The 14,207-nt window shown below is 44.6% G+C and overlaps 1 protein-coding gene across 1 annotated transcript in view; it reads left to right on the forward strand.

The window, feature by feature from the left end:
* Positions 1-2,049: 2,049 nt before the first annotated feature.
* TMEM45A (transmembrane protein 45A) overlaps positions 2,050-14,207 on the forward strand; it is a 30,984-nt gene continuing 18,826 nt past the window's right edge. The window contains exon 1 of the mRNA XM_084841685.1: positions 2,050-2,334. The gene's annotated coding sequence lies outside the window, so the exon portion shown is untranslated. The remainder of the gene's footprint in view (positions 2,335-14,207) is intronic.

Below are 14,207 nucleotides of genomic sequence, written 5' to 3' on the forward strand. Positions count from 1 at the left end.
AACAGACCAGACAGCCAACAAAAGGTAGGGTCCATCCCAGGGAAATTTCGCAGGGTGGCGGGGGGGGGGGGATTGCTCCATTCCGCCATGGACTCCAGGGGGCCGGATTCTAAAGAATCCAGCCTCATTGGAGTCCGTGGCGGAATTCTTTAACATCCCTAATTGGTATTCTGTTTCTAAAAGCATAATTTTAATATGGTGTTTTAATCTTTTTATCCTTATACTATTTCACCTTTTATGTTCACCACTCCAAAATCTGTTTTAGTTATGGAGTGGTATACAAATATTGTAAATAAATAAGTAAATAAACATAAAAAAAGAAAAAGTAGAGCGAGCCTTCTCTTTGCTGGATAGGTCATTTTCTGGTTCACACTGAAAAGCTATTTAAAGGTCCCTGTGCACAGGAGTAAGAGCTGCCCATGAAAGTCAGTGGAGAAATCCCAAATACAATGCAACATTTTGTTGCTGGGCCCCACTTTCTCCTACTATTTCGGATGCTTAGGCATAACTGCTGGTGCTTAAGTAGCCAAAATAGTAGCATCCATGCACAAGAGGTTGATATCAGCAGACTTAGGGGAACCCCATATTTTGCAGAAGTAAAACAATTTTTAGGGGAAAAAAACCTAAGAGGAGAAAAAACAACAACCCCCAAACAGCCTAAATGAGGACTGAGAACTACAGACCAGTTAGTCTGACATCAATCCCTGGGAAAATTCTGGAGCAGATGATAAAGCAATCTGACTGACTGTGAGTGGGGAGAATGGAAAACTGTTTGGACTGGAATACGTTGGCTGGAGCATGCTGGGAGTTGTAGTCCAACACATCTGGGGGGCACCAGGTTGGGGAAGGCTTAGGCACACAGAGCTTGTGGATTTTTGTTTTTGCAAGGGGCTGCTAGTTCCTGCTGACTGCAGTATTTGTGTGAAAATTACTCTTCTGTATCCTGACCTGAAATGATGACAGATGCACTGTGCATAAAAGTACATAAAGTATAAAGTGGGGATTTTTAATTTTTGATAGCACCTGATCTAGAACAGAAGACACTTCTTGTGAAGTATCCCTTGTGGTTGTGAAATGGCTTTTTTGTAATGATTGAGGTTTGGGTGTAATTATATAAAAACCAGAAAAAGAAGCGCCAGCATTATGGATCTGAGGAATGGGAAGAGGTTGCTCCTTCTCCTTGCTGGAGAAGTATTGAAGGACTACGATTATTAGCACCATCCTCCTCCTTTATCATTTTATTAAGTTCTTATTAAGTTCAGCTCTGTAACAAAAAAGAAAAAGAAATAAAGCCTTGTAGTAACTAGCACCAAATCAGAGTTGCCTACGGAATTTAATGTACACCAGACCAGGCTATTGGCCAAACGATAACTGTTTTAAGGGTCCCCAGAAATGCAAACAGGAAGGTGTCCTTTCTAAAGGAGGAACGCCGGAAGGGGGTCCCTAATAAAATCTCTTGAAGAAATAGCTGTCCGGCAACTTCCACGAGCACTTACAGTGAGGAAAAACAAACGAAGCAACCCCTCTCTGTTTGAAAAGGGCCGAGCTGTTAGAAGGGCATTAGGCGGGTGGAGGCTGGTGGCTCCAATGTCGGTGGGGCTGTGGACCACTTCTGGGCTTCAGTCAGAACCAGCCAGAACTCTACAGGATCGATCCGAGGTGCTGAACCCTATCCCCCAGATAGGTTCAGCGCCTTGGGCAGCTTCTTTGGCGTTCTGGCTGGTTCTGACTGAAACCCAGGATGGATGCAGAGCCCCTCCGAAATCGGAGCCACCGGCCTCCACTGCATCAGGGCATCCCTCTTTTCCTCCTCAGGAGCGGCGGGGCAGGGATCTCCGCCACTGGAATCCGTGGCGCTCAGGCCGGCCAATGGGCGCCTGTGCGGTCCGCGGAGGAGGCTCCGCGCCCGGCCGCTCCGCCTCCCTCCACCGCGCCCCGCTCCAGCTCGGTGCCACATCACTGCGGCCTCGGCCGCCCTGCTTCCCTCCGCCAACAGAGGGCGAGCGGAGGCCAGAGCCACCAGTGGAAGCGACGGCGGGGAGGGGCGTTGCGGGAGGAGCGGCCGCTGCGATGGCCCCAGCGATGGAGCCGGGAGAGGCACATCTGGGCAGCGGTGGGGGAAGGCGGGGCGGAGGCGGGGCGGAGGAAAGTAGCGGGAGCATCCCTCGCAGACAACAGCTTGAGCCTTTCCTAGGATGGCGATGGGATCAGCGGCACGTCCACATCCTTGAAAATGGGAAGCGGCTGATCGGAGCACCACCGGACTGAGCGTCCTTGGAAGTTCCGAAGGGGAGTCCGAAACCAACGAAGTTGCAAAGAAGCAGCCCGAGTTCGGTAAGCCTTTGCAAATGGTGTGCGCGCGCGCGCGCGTGTGTATAACATTTGGTTTTCTGTTGGTTTTCACCGACTTGTGCTGCAGAAGGGAACCAGAAACGAAGCTTTGGCTGCCGGGGTAGATCTTTCCACAGCACAGAAACTTACAGCCCAAACCTCGCAATATATATGCCCAGACAACAGAAGGCAAACGCTTTTCAGCCGCCGATTCTCAAATGCATTTAAGGCTGCGACCTAAGGTCACTAAGAATAAGCAAGTCCAACTGGACCCAATTAAGGGATACTCAGGTAGGTCTCCCTTGATTGAGTCCAGTGGGACTTACTTCCTCTTAATTAGTGACCTTAGGATCGCAGCCTTAAAAGCATTTGAGAATCGTGTGCTGAAAAGCGTTTGCCTTCTGTTGTCTGGCTCAGCTGGGAAGTTGTCCCATGCCAGTCCCTTTGGAATGAATGGGGGCCTTGTGCAGCTCCCACTAATCTCAGTGGGGACTGCGCAAGATGATTTCCCGGGGGATGATTTTTTATAACCCTCGAAAGTTTCGCTCTTGGCGGGTTGGGGAGTGGGGTAAGAGGAAAGCAAAGAGATGCACTGAGCAACTTCTGATGATGTCGGACTCCTCTCTTTTATTTTGTGTGTCTCCTGTTTTTTGTATATCCGTGGCTAGATGGGGAAAGCACAGAGTGCGAAAATGCCCTTTCTCAACCTGGGAAAGGGCATTTTGGGCATCAACTCCCATAAGCCCCAGCCAGCTTGGGCAATAAGCAGAAATTATGGGAGTTGTAGTGCAAAACATCTGAAAGGCACCAGATTGGAGAAGGCTGTACTAAAATAGCTGTGGAAACTTATTAAATATTATTTAATATGCTTGATCTGCCCATTTGCATAACTACCCAGTATGTTTTAAAAAATGAAATAGGGAAGATCTAACCATTTTTCAGAATTGTTTTATAATTCCACCAGTTGGAATTACTGCAGACATTTTCCGCAGGAGTCACCCAGTACTAACCACCAGTTATTTTATGTCATAAAAGGGTCTTAGATACAGTTCTGCAGTTTGCTTGTTTGTTCCTGCAGGTATGGATTACTATGACAAACAGGGTGGTTGTTGTTGATGTTGTTAAATCTTAACCTATAGAGCATGTCTGGTGTATGCAAGGTGTTTCTACAAACCAAAGTTGCTGCTTATAAATTTCTTAGAAATAAAGTATTGTGGTGAAGCAAAGAGAATATAACAGTCTGCCTTCCTGAAACTGGCACCCTCCAGATGTTTTAGACTACAGTTCCCATAAGCCCCAGGCCAGTGGTCAGGAATGCTAGGAGTTGTAGTCCTATGTAGTCCATCTGGAGGGCATCAGGTTGAGGAACTCTGTGTTACAACAATGTTGCACATTAACTCAAGTCATTCTGGTGGCAGAGGGAGCAACTGTGAGCATGGAAACATTGGAAGCTGCTTCATACTGAGTCAGACCCTTGGTCCATCTAGCCCAGTAATGCTAACACTGGCTGGCAGCAACTCTCCAGTGTTTCAGGCAAGAGTTTTTTCTGCCCTTCCTGGAGATGCTGGGGATCGAACTTGGGACCTTCCGTATGCAAAGCATGTCCTCTACCACTGAACGACGACTACTCCCTAAGGGGAGGACAGTCCTACACCTCGCAGATGTCTGCCTAATTTAAAGGATAGCTTAGTAAGATGCATGCAAGTGCTAATAAATGTAGGTCACCTTGTAGTGGAATATGCCTTATAGCGTCTAGAGTTGATAAGAATTTACTGTATTTTGTAGACGTGACTAGTTCTATGTGCGTGTTGTGAGATAACTGTGAGTAATAGGTTGTATTCTTGGAAAGGCTGCCACGTGTGGGTCTGTCAAATAGAGAAATCAGTAAGCTACTTGGCTTACCAGGAAAGCCCTTATCTAGGTGTTGCTGGTGTCGATGGCAGACCTGGCTGCATTGAGAACAATGGGAATGCTGGTACGACCAGGTCTGAAACTGTGGATGAGGTCATTGTTATCATAGGGGTTATAATAGACAAGGGTTAGATTTGCTTAGCAGAGAGAACCTGGACAAATGAGACACCCGCCATATGTGCTTAGGCTGGCTTCCCCCACCATTCCTTCCATTTAAGCAATTATGAAACTTTGATATTGACTGTTAGATTGAGAGGAACCTAGGTTTACTATGTTAACAAGACGCTGGCTACTATTTTCATTACACTTTTAATGATCGTAACTTGTGTGTATTTAGGGATGTTTGTAATTTGCCTCATTTTAGCTAAAGTTGTTTTTCTGTTAGACTGAGCAATAAATATATATTCTTTAATATCAACTTTGTGTTGTCTGGCCTGAGAGAAGTTTCAGGGACCACTACCTATACTTTAATTCTTGAAGCCCAAAGCACTTGGTAAAGAGTTGTAAATCTATTACTGAGTGGGGTCTGTCATTAAAGCTGTTGTATTCTATCTTGTTGTAGTGAGTCTCATACACACCCGTTCAAGTTTGGGAAACAAGCTAGTCAGATGCAGTGAGAAGAAATTACTAATCTCAACCTGGATCACATGGTTATTACCTACACCAGGTGCTCAGATGGAATCCAGGTGCTCAGATGGGTTTTTTTTTCCCCAAAGGCTACCACATCACCTATATATTGTAAGGGTTGCTGAGGGCCAGTTCATACAACAACCCTGAAAGGTAGACTAGTACTATCCCCATATAATAAATAGGAGATGGGATTATGCTGTGATCTTTAACTTGCTGAAGACCACTTGGTGAGTTCCTGGCTGAGCTGAAATTTTGAACTATGGACTTCCAGCTCATGCTTTTAACTTTTACTCTAGTTCCCCACTTAAATGAATGGAGCTTGATGCGACTGTAAACTCTGTTACCACTGTTTTCACAGGCTCCTAATCACATATTTTACAGTAACCTCTTCTCAATGATGATACAAAAACACCTCCCCCCCCACACACAATTTTTAAGAAAGATATGTTTATTGTCATTGTCAGAAGATTGTGACCAAAATGCTGATAATTTTTCATACAACTTTTGTTCCTTATCTAAGAAGGAAAAATGTTTTATGCAAAACACCATCATTCTTTCTTTTCTGCCATGACTAACACAGCAGATTCTGTTTTTAAGGATGCCTTGTTCTGTGAGGTTCTATCAATATTACAAACCTGCTTGGATGGACAGAAAATGAGAAGGAAAGACTGAGACACTTAACTATAGTCATCGGTTCCTTAAAAAGCCTTTTGGCTGTCTGCCATTTTCAGCCTGTCATCTTCCAAAGTTTACACAGGAAATTGCAAACCATAATATCAGGTGAAACAACCTGACACACACAAAAACATAATGGGTGTATAATACACTCTCTGACTTGCTAGCGGTTGGTATAACAATCAAATACAGGATTTGCTATGTGTCAATTATTCAAACGGGACTGGTGGCCATAACCTTTCCTTCGAATGATTGTGTATCCTTACTTTCCTTCTGGCATGCAAATTTTGGCTGTGTCTGTACCAGCACCCCTTGCAATCTTTAACCCGTTATCATCATCACCATCATTTAACTCCTATAAAGTGCCTAAAACTTTCTAAATCCCATATAGGCCTTTTCTCCCTTCCTGGCCTTATGTATTGCTTTGTACCTGTGCTGATATTTGCTTCTTACCTTCCTGGGGTGCTGTGCAGGTTGAGGCTTTGGGTTATCAGCAGCATGGTGGCTGGCCAGAGGAGACTGTGGGGGTCTTTGAAGCTGTCCAATCTGCTGGATTTTGGGAGCCGAAATTCGTACGCTAGAGTGGGGGTAATGTGGGGGTACCCCTTTAATGATCAGATGTTCAACACAGCATGGATGTGTATTGACCGGCCCTTGTCCAGGTGCCCCTACCATCACCGATTTGGTGGGTGGTAACTGGGAAAAGGCCTTATCCAGTGGGGGCACCCTATTTATGGAATGTTCTCTGCAGGGAGGCTCTCTTGGTGCCAAATTAAGGTTGCAACCCTATACCCACTCACCTGGGAGCAAGCCCTGTTAAGTATAGCAGGGGCCATGATCCTCTTTCCCAAGGGCTGAGTTCCATTTTACATTTTCCATGCTCAGCTGCCCTCCAATTAAGCTCTGGACACGCGGGTAAGATCCAACTCAAGTTTATTCGTGTACAACGAAGGCAGCTCTGTCAACCCAGCGGCAGCGCAGATCAACACTCAACAGTTACATTTATAATCATACTGTGCCTAAATAAGTGACATCGGCCAAGCCTAATGTGCATGTCTGGTCATTATCATCTGAACTTTTACTGAACCACCATCCCCCGGCTTCCTCTCTGAGAATCCTGCAAGTTTCCCAAGATTTATGACCCAATTATTTTGGAAGCACAATGATTCATAGGTGTGGGGTGAGTTGCTGTGCCAACAAGATAACTTATCTCTACTGTCCTAGCAGTTTCTCCTTCAATATGGAAGAAACAGAGACAACAGTTTTAGGTTTTTGAGGAATCTGCCACATAGGCACGAAGAAGCCGAGATGACATGGCTTTGCCTTAGTTATTTTCCACAGGGGCTACATCCTAGTGGTGGGCAGGACCAAAGGCAAAAGCGGTAAGCCAAAAGGACCAACAATAGCAGCATACTTTAGCTTAAAGTTCTTACTGCCAGTAACGAAATCTTAGACATTTTAACCTTTTAGAAAGGAGCGGGGAAAGCTACACAAAAACCAGGAAACCACCAAACAATTGGTGGTTGGGAAAAGAGGGTGAGGCCAGGGAAAGCAGATTTGCCCCCCAACGCTGAGGTTCGGAGGCAACTGCCTATCCAATGTACGGCAGGAGGAGCACGGAGGTGATACTCTCCTCCACATTCCAGCTGCCCTGAATTTGTGGCTTGACAGCCAATTTTGGATGTCTAGCCACGGGACGTCAGAGCACAGGATGGGGAGGCAGAACACTGCACAGGAAGCATTGTACCAGCACTTCCGCCCTCCCAGCCCCCTTTTGCCTTGCTCCATGGTGCTCTTATGAGCCCGGAGCCCGGGGACAATCCACACTGCCTACAAGGTGGCGGGGAGGGGGTTCTCTGGTTCCCAGAAACTGACCAATCCTAAGGCCGTCTAGCCACTGTCTAGTGGCCATAGGATTGCACCCTTAACGATCTTTAGGTGAAGTCTTTTTAGGCTGTATTCCTGTACCCATTTTCCTGGGAATAAACGCCACTCAGTGGGACTTCTCTGTAGACATGTACAAGATTTACAAAGGCCTTTTAAAAAATTAAATGTTGCTGCTACTGCTATCTGCTGGTTTAACTGTTTTTAATCTGCTCTGTTGTTTTAGCCCCTTTTTAAAAAAAAATCAGTGTTTGCTTTCAACTGTAACATGCTTTGGAAATTTTTATAAAACAAATGGACAGGGTAACATTATTTAAAATGAATTTACAATATGTACATGCTTTCTCCTCTTTCATGTACTCTTTTACTGTTAAGTGCGTGCTTAGTTTTTAAATAGTACAAACAAATTTGCACTCAGTCAGATGTCTACCCCTCTTAGATCCTGTAAGTCTTGCTGTAATGTGTGATATTAAAAAACAACAACAACAAAGTGGAGTGAAAACCCTGAGACAGTTCTGTAGGATTTTGAGTCATCGTGTGCAAGTTGGAAGAAAACAACATCCGAAGTTAAAATGTCAGTTTATTGAAGACTAATGACTAGATGGATTTTTGCACAATTAGATGTAAACAATAATTTGTAACATATTATTAAAACCGAGATAAAAGTGGTGGAGGAAAAGACTGGAAATGGCAAAGATAGAAGGGATTGCACAAAATTTGCCCCAATGCCTAACATTGGATTAAGAAATACGACACTAATGATAGTGCTTATTTTATGAAGCATTAGTGTTAGCACTGAAAAACTCAGGAAATGTTAACAGAATTTTGCTACTAAAAATGTTTGGCCCTTAGCCCTGGGAAATCTAGTTATATGAGGGCTTTTTAGGGAACATTGAGTAATAAGGGATACAGGTTGGGTTTCGGAGGGGGAAACCATGGACAGAGAAGTGAGCCCAAATAACTTCAAGGTGGCTGGCAGAACACGGAAGTCCAGATCCAAAAAAGTATTACACATCTAACATAGCCTGCTTCCACACTAGCATTTAGTGCGCAATCACCATGTTTATTTACTCACATTTTATGGGTGTTCACATGTCATCATAATCCATTTGCAACCCTCTTGGGTTTTCCAAGCACTGCTTCTGTCTGTTTTTCCTACTGCAGGAAGTCCAACTTTATTTAGAACAGGAGTGAGCAATGTCTGGGGGCCTGGGGGCCAATTCCTTCCCCCCCAACCCATCAGGGGCCACACCCCTCCCCCCTCCTGCCCTGTCTCTGAAATTTGGAATGCAGCATCAAAAAACCTGTGATTTCATTGTAAAACATGTGTGGGAAGTGCATGAGTGTGAATGACTATGAGTTGTGTGTGCATTTGTGTGTGTATGTGCACGTGCACACATATGCGGCCCCTACTGCCCCAGCATACATCTGATGTGGCACTCAGGGCCAAAAATGTTGGGCACTCCTGATGTATAGAATTGTACGGTAAAGCTACAATGCTATGTGGCCTTACCAGGGAGTGAGCCCCATTGAACACAGTTGTACTTACTTCCAAGTAAACATGGATAGGATTGCAATATTGTTTGGGGGGTGGGATAAGCAAAGCATTTAAATAAGTTTTGATCCCATAATCTCTGTATGTTTGGGGGCGGGGGGGGGGGAACATCCTTCATCTCAACATTTTTACCAGATTCCGATTCCTTCTTGCATTCCATGTTGTTAACATTGCCATAATATGCTGCTGTTTGTTTGATTTCATTTTAACCGTAATCATAACCGCTTCCTGAATGCAAACTGTTCTAAGACTCATTTGCATTAAGTGCCTGGCTTTGATGCGCTGGCACAAGGGAAAGCTTTCCTGTCTTAGTGTGCTGCACCTGCAGTGAGCATTGGGATGAGGAATAAATTTAATGGCACTCAGGGAGATCAAAAAAACAAGGAAAGGAGAGGTCTCTAGCAAAAGGAACATCTTTACAAATAAAGACAGTAATATACCATTCAAACAGGCAGTTTTTGAAGTTTGGTGATTAGAACATTCCAAATATATATGATTTGTTACTCTAAGCAGTTTTGGTCTCAAAGTCACTTTTTGAAAGGTGAGGGAGATGTTGTGGCCAATTCATTTTTATTTGTTTTGGATTCATAGGCTTCTCCATCCCCAAAGGCTCAGGATGGGCAACACAACCACACACCAGCAAAACAGAATATGATTTTTTTCTAACAGAATTAATTTCCCCACCTGTCCCCGAGTAACACCTAGCCCCAAACACCAGCTCAAGAGAGGTCTTTCACCCCTTCCAAAGGAAACTGTGGACTGGAGTTTTACAAATTTGTAGTGGGAGTTCCATAATTGGGCAGGAGGGAGGGTGAGGGCCATAAGTTTGCTGTTGAGTGCATATGGTTGATAAGGTACTTGTTGAAAACAGATTTTCACTCATTCCAAACCAGACTATTTTGACATTCATTTTCATGGTGATTTTAACTAGATGGTGTAAGAAAAGGATCACTTTTTGTAAATGAGGCCAGGTGGAAACTTCAAGCAGAGCTATCTTCAAAACAGTGCTTAGTCTTTTTGAAAATTCAGCTGGTGCTCAAACCTTTCTTATGTTCTTATGTCATGATGGCCACCTCCAGGATCAGAAGCACTGCAACGGAGAGAACAGCTCTGATAGCGCCCAATAATAGTCTTCAGACACATGTAGGAAGAAAGCCAGAGTATGAAGCACATGGTCTTCCATGTCTACATGCTAATGCCCAGAATATGGGAAACAAATGGAACAAACCTTAACTCTTAATACAGGAGGGAAATTATGACTTGATAGGTATAACTGAGACTTGGTGGGATGACTCTCATGACTGGAATACAGCAATTGAAGGATATAACTTGTTCAAAAAGAACAGGAGGAACAGAAAGGGAGGTGGGGTTGCACTGTATGTGAAAAATACATATCTCTGCACAGAAATACAGGAGGAGGAGCTTGGTAGCCCCATCAAGAGCATCTGGATCAAAATAAATGGAGCAAAGAATAAAAGGAACCTGGTGGTCGGAGTCTACTACCGGCCACCCAATCAAGGAGAAGACGAGGATGAAACTTTTGAAAAGCAAATAGCCAATGTTTTAAGGAAGCATGATGGGGGACTTCAATTTCCCCGATATTTGTTGGGAGACAAATTTTACAAAACATGGCCCCTCCAGGAAATTCCTGACTTGTGTGGCAGATAACTTCCTCCTACAGAAAGTAGAGGAAGGAACTAGAGGATCGGCTATCCTTGACTTGATCCTAACCAACAGAGATGACTTAGTGGATCAAGTAGCAGTTACAGGAACTCTGGGGGAAAGCGACCATGTTGTACTTGAGTTCTTGGTTCTAAGGGAAGCAAAAGCCGAGTGTAGTCAAACGCGTACCCTGGATTTTAGGAAAGCTAATTTTCATAAACTCAGAACAATGATCAGTAAGGTCCCATGGCAAGCGACACTAATGAGAAAAGGAGTCCAAGATGGGTGGGAGCTTTTAAAAAAGGAAATTCTCAAGGCACAATCACAAACAATTCCAACAAGAAGAAAAGGTGGAACATATGAGCCTACAATGTGATGTGGCTGCAAAAAAGGCAAATGCTATTTGGGGCTGCATTCATAGAAGCATAGCTTCCAATTCCCGGGAAGTACTAGTTCCCCTCTACTCAGCACTGGTTAGGCCTCATCTGGAGTACTGTGTCCAGTTCTGGGCACCACACTTGAAGAAGGATGCAGACAAACTGGAGAGGGTTCAGAGGAGGGCAACAAAGATGATCAGGGGACTGGAAACAAAGCCCTATGAAGAGAGACTGAAAGAACTGGGCATGTTTAGCCTTGAGAAGAGAAGACTGAGGGGAGATATGATAGCACTCTTCAAGTACTTGAAAGGTTGTCACAGAGAAGAAGGCCAGGATCTCTTCTTGATCATCCCAGGGTGCAGGACACGGAATAATGGGCTCAAGTTGCAGGAAGCCAGATTCCAGCTGAACATCAGGAAAAACTTCCTGACTGTTAGAGCAATACGACAATGGAACCAATTACCTAGGGAGGTGGTGGGCTCTCCCACACTGGAGGCATTCAAGACGAGGCTGGACAGCCATCTGTCAGGGATGCCCTGACTTGGATTCCTGCATTGAGCAGGGGGTTGGACTCGATGGCCTTGTAGGCCCCTTCCAACCCTACTATTCTATGATTCTATGATTCTAAGCCTCTGAATACCATTGGCTTGGACCAACAGCAGGAGAGGGCTATTGCCCTCATGTGTGGACTTCCCAAAGGCATCTGGTTGGTCTCTGTGAGATGCTGGACTAGATAGACCTTTGGTTTGATCCAGCACAGCTCATCTTAAGTCTCTCTAGAAATATTACCTTGTGGAGGACCTTCCCCCTTCCCCCTTATACTCAGTGGTGAGGGACATGCACTCCACAAAGGGGTAGTTTGATCTAATCATACACTTTCTGAGTTGAGCCCTGGCACAAATTAAGATTTGGTTCCAAAACAATCCCACATAAACTACTCTTTATAGATTCTTTACCCAGTGGGGGTGGTGTACAACGTTGGGGGCAGGGCCAGTAGGGGCAGTTCCACTTCCCCCCCTGTGCACTGAGTCTATGTGCAGAGCGGGGGGGGGGGGAGTATACCATCAGGTCTATGTACCCAGTGTGAGTGATGAAGGTGGAAATCCCTTTCCTTAAGAGAAAGGGTGCCTATTTGTTTTATGGTGATGATATTGCTGTGGTTATCACACGGTATTGGAAAGGTTGTCCTATAACCACAGCAAATGCAATTTATAATTGGGGTGCTTCCAGATGAGGCAATTGCCCTGCCTGCCCCTTTTACAGAATTTTACAGGGGGGTCTGTGCAGGTTTGAGGCCCACAGAGGCAAAGGGGGGGGGAGTCAGGCTTAGAGGCCTGGAGTTTTCTGTTGGGAGGGGATAACCCTGAGAGGAGTAGTTTCATTTCTGCAGATTAGTGTCAGTTTCATTTCTCCGCTCAAGTTTCAGTTCTTCAGGTTTGAAGCAGTATTTTCAGTTTTGAGGGAGGAGGGTAGATAAAGAGAGGGAGAGAGCCAGTAAGAGCAGAGACAGCCAGAGCCTGAAGTGAGAGCAGAGTCTGAAGAGTGAGCAGGAAGAAGCAGCCTAGAAAAGTCTAAGGACAGCTGGGATAAAGGAACTTGCATTTTGCAACATTTATTTTCTTTTAATGCCTTTTGTATCACTTAGCTCTACTGTGTAAATACCTTTAGTTGTGATTTGTTAGCTTTAAATTTACCAGTAAATTGTAGTGGTTAAACCCTGTGTCTGGTGTGTCAGTCACCCCACTCCTACAGCTTAACTGCATGTTATTGGAAAAGAAAGGATTAAAAGAAGGAAGGTGGACTCTTAAGAAGACACGAGATCCTCAAAGAGTTGCTCAGGGGGTCCAGGTCATAGGTGGAACCTTGACAGTGTCCTAATGACATCTTCCATTTGTAACCCTCCCATGTTTTCCCACCACTTCTTCCATCTTTTTTTCTTACCGCAAAACAATCTGTTAAAGAAGAAAAGATGGAATAGCTGCATGATGCCTCTGGATTGGAGCTATCCATCTGGAAACACCTTTGATTTTAGCTAAGAGAGGGAGAGCCTTTCCACCTTGCTATTAATCCCACCCACCCCGGAAAAATCTGAAATTGTGCTCATGGCTAAAATGGAAAGGTTTACTAACTAGAAAGAGTTAGTAAATATCTTGAATAGCTAAACATATAGCTATTTGAGCCATGACTATCATAGGTTCAGTACTGCTATTCAAGGCTGACCAAAGAAAATATTTATGAAGGAGGTGGGAAACATGCCCTATGCTCATATTCTATTTCTAAAAAGCTTGACTTCAAAATGTCCCCATATAGTATTCATAGAATTGCCACAGTATACTGAAGTGTGACTGGTAACATTTATGGGATCGTTGTTCTCTGGCTGGGTTGTGTCCAGTGGAGGCTGGTGGCTCTGATTTTGGTGGGGCTATAAATCCATCCTGGGATTCAGTCAGAACCAGCCAGAACTCTAAAGGAGCTATCCAAGGCACTGAAACGTAACCCCCCAAAATAGGTTCAGCACCTTGGATAGCTCCTTTGGAGTTCCGGCTGGTTCTGACTGAAACTCAGCATGGATTCACAGCCCCACCAAAATCAGAGCTACTTCTTCTTCTTCTTCTAATTCTAATTCTAATTATAATTATAATTGCATTTATATGCCGCCTTTATTCCTCTTGGAAGGAACCCAAGGCGGCTTACATTATCCTCCTCCTCTCCATTTTATCCTCACAACAACAACCCTGTGAGGTAGGTTGGGCTGAGAGTGTGTGACTGGCCCAAAGTCACCCAGTGAGCTTCCATGGCCGAGTGGGGACTAGAACCCGGATCTCCCAGCTCCCAGTCCAACGCTCTTGCCACTACACCACACTGGCTACCAACTTCAGCTGGTCGTGTCTTCAGTTTCCACTCAAGTCAAACATTTTCTGGTTCCATTACCACTTCCACAGGCCAGTTAGGCTGCATTCCTGATAACACTTATTAGGGAGTAAGCCTCATTGAACAGAGTGCTATTTACTTCTGAAAACACACACATAGGATTTCAGTTTTAAGTATGTGCATAAATCTCTCATGGAGATCACTGAGACTTAAGCACTTTTAAATAAACAAATGAACAAATATATAAACCTTTAGCTGTATTGCGCTTTACATGGTGGTATCTTATATCAGTTAGGACTGATAACCCCAGT

Source organism: Heloderma suspectum, chromosome 3, assembly GCF_057233095.1.
Source record: "Heloderma suspectum isolate Gila_16-S chromosome 3, 16-S_ref, whole genome shotgun sequence".
NCBI classification, from domain to species: Eukaryota; Metazoa; Chordata; class Lepidosauria; order Squamata; family Helodermatidae; genus Heloderma; species Heloderma suspectum.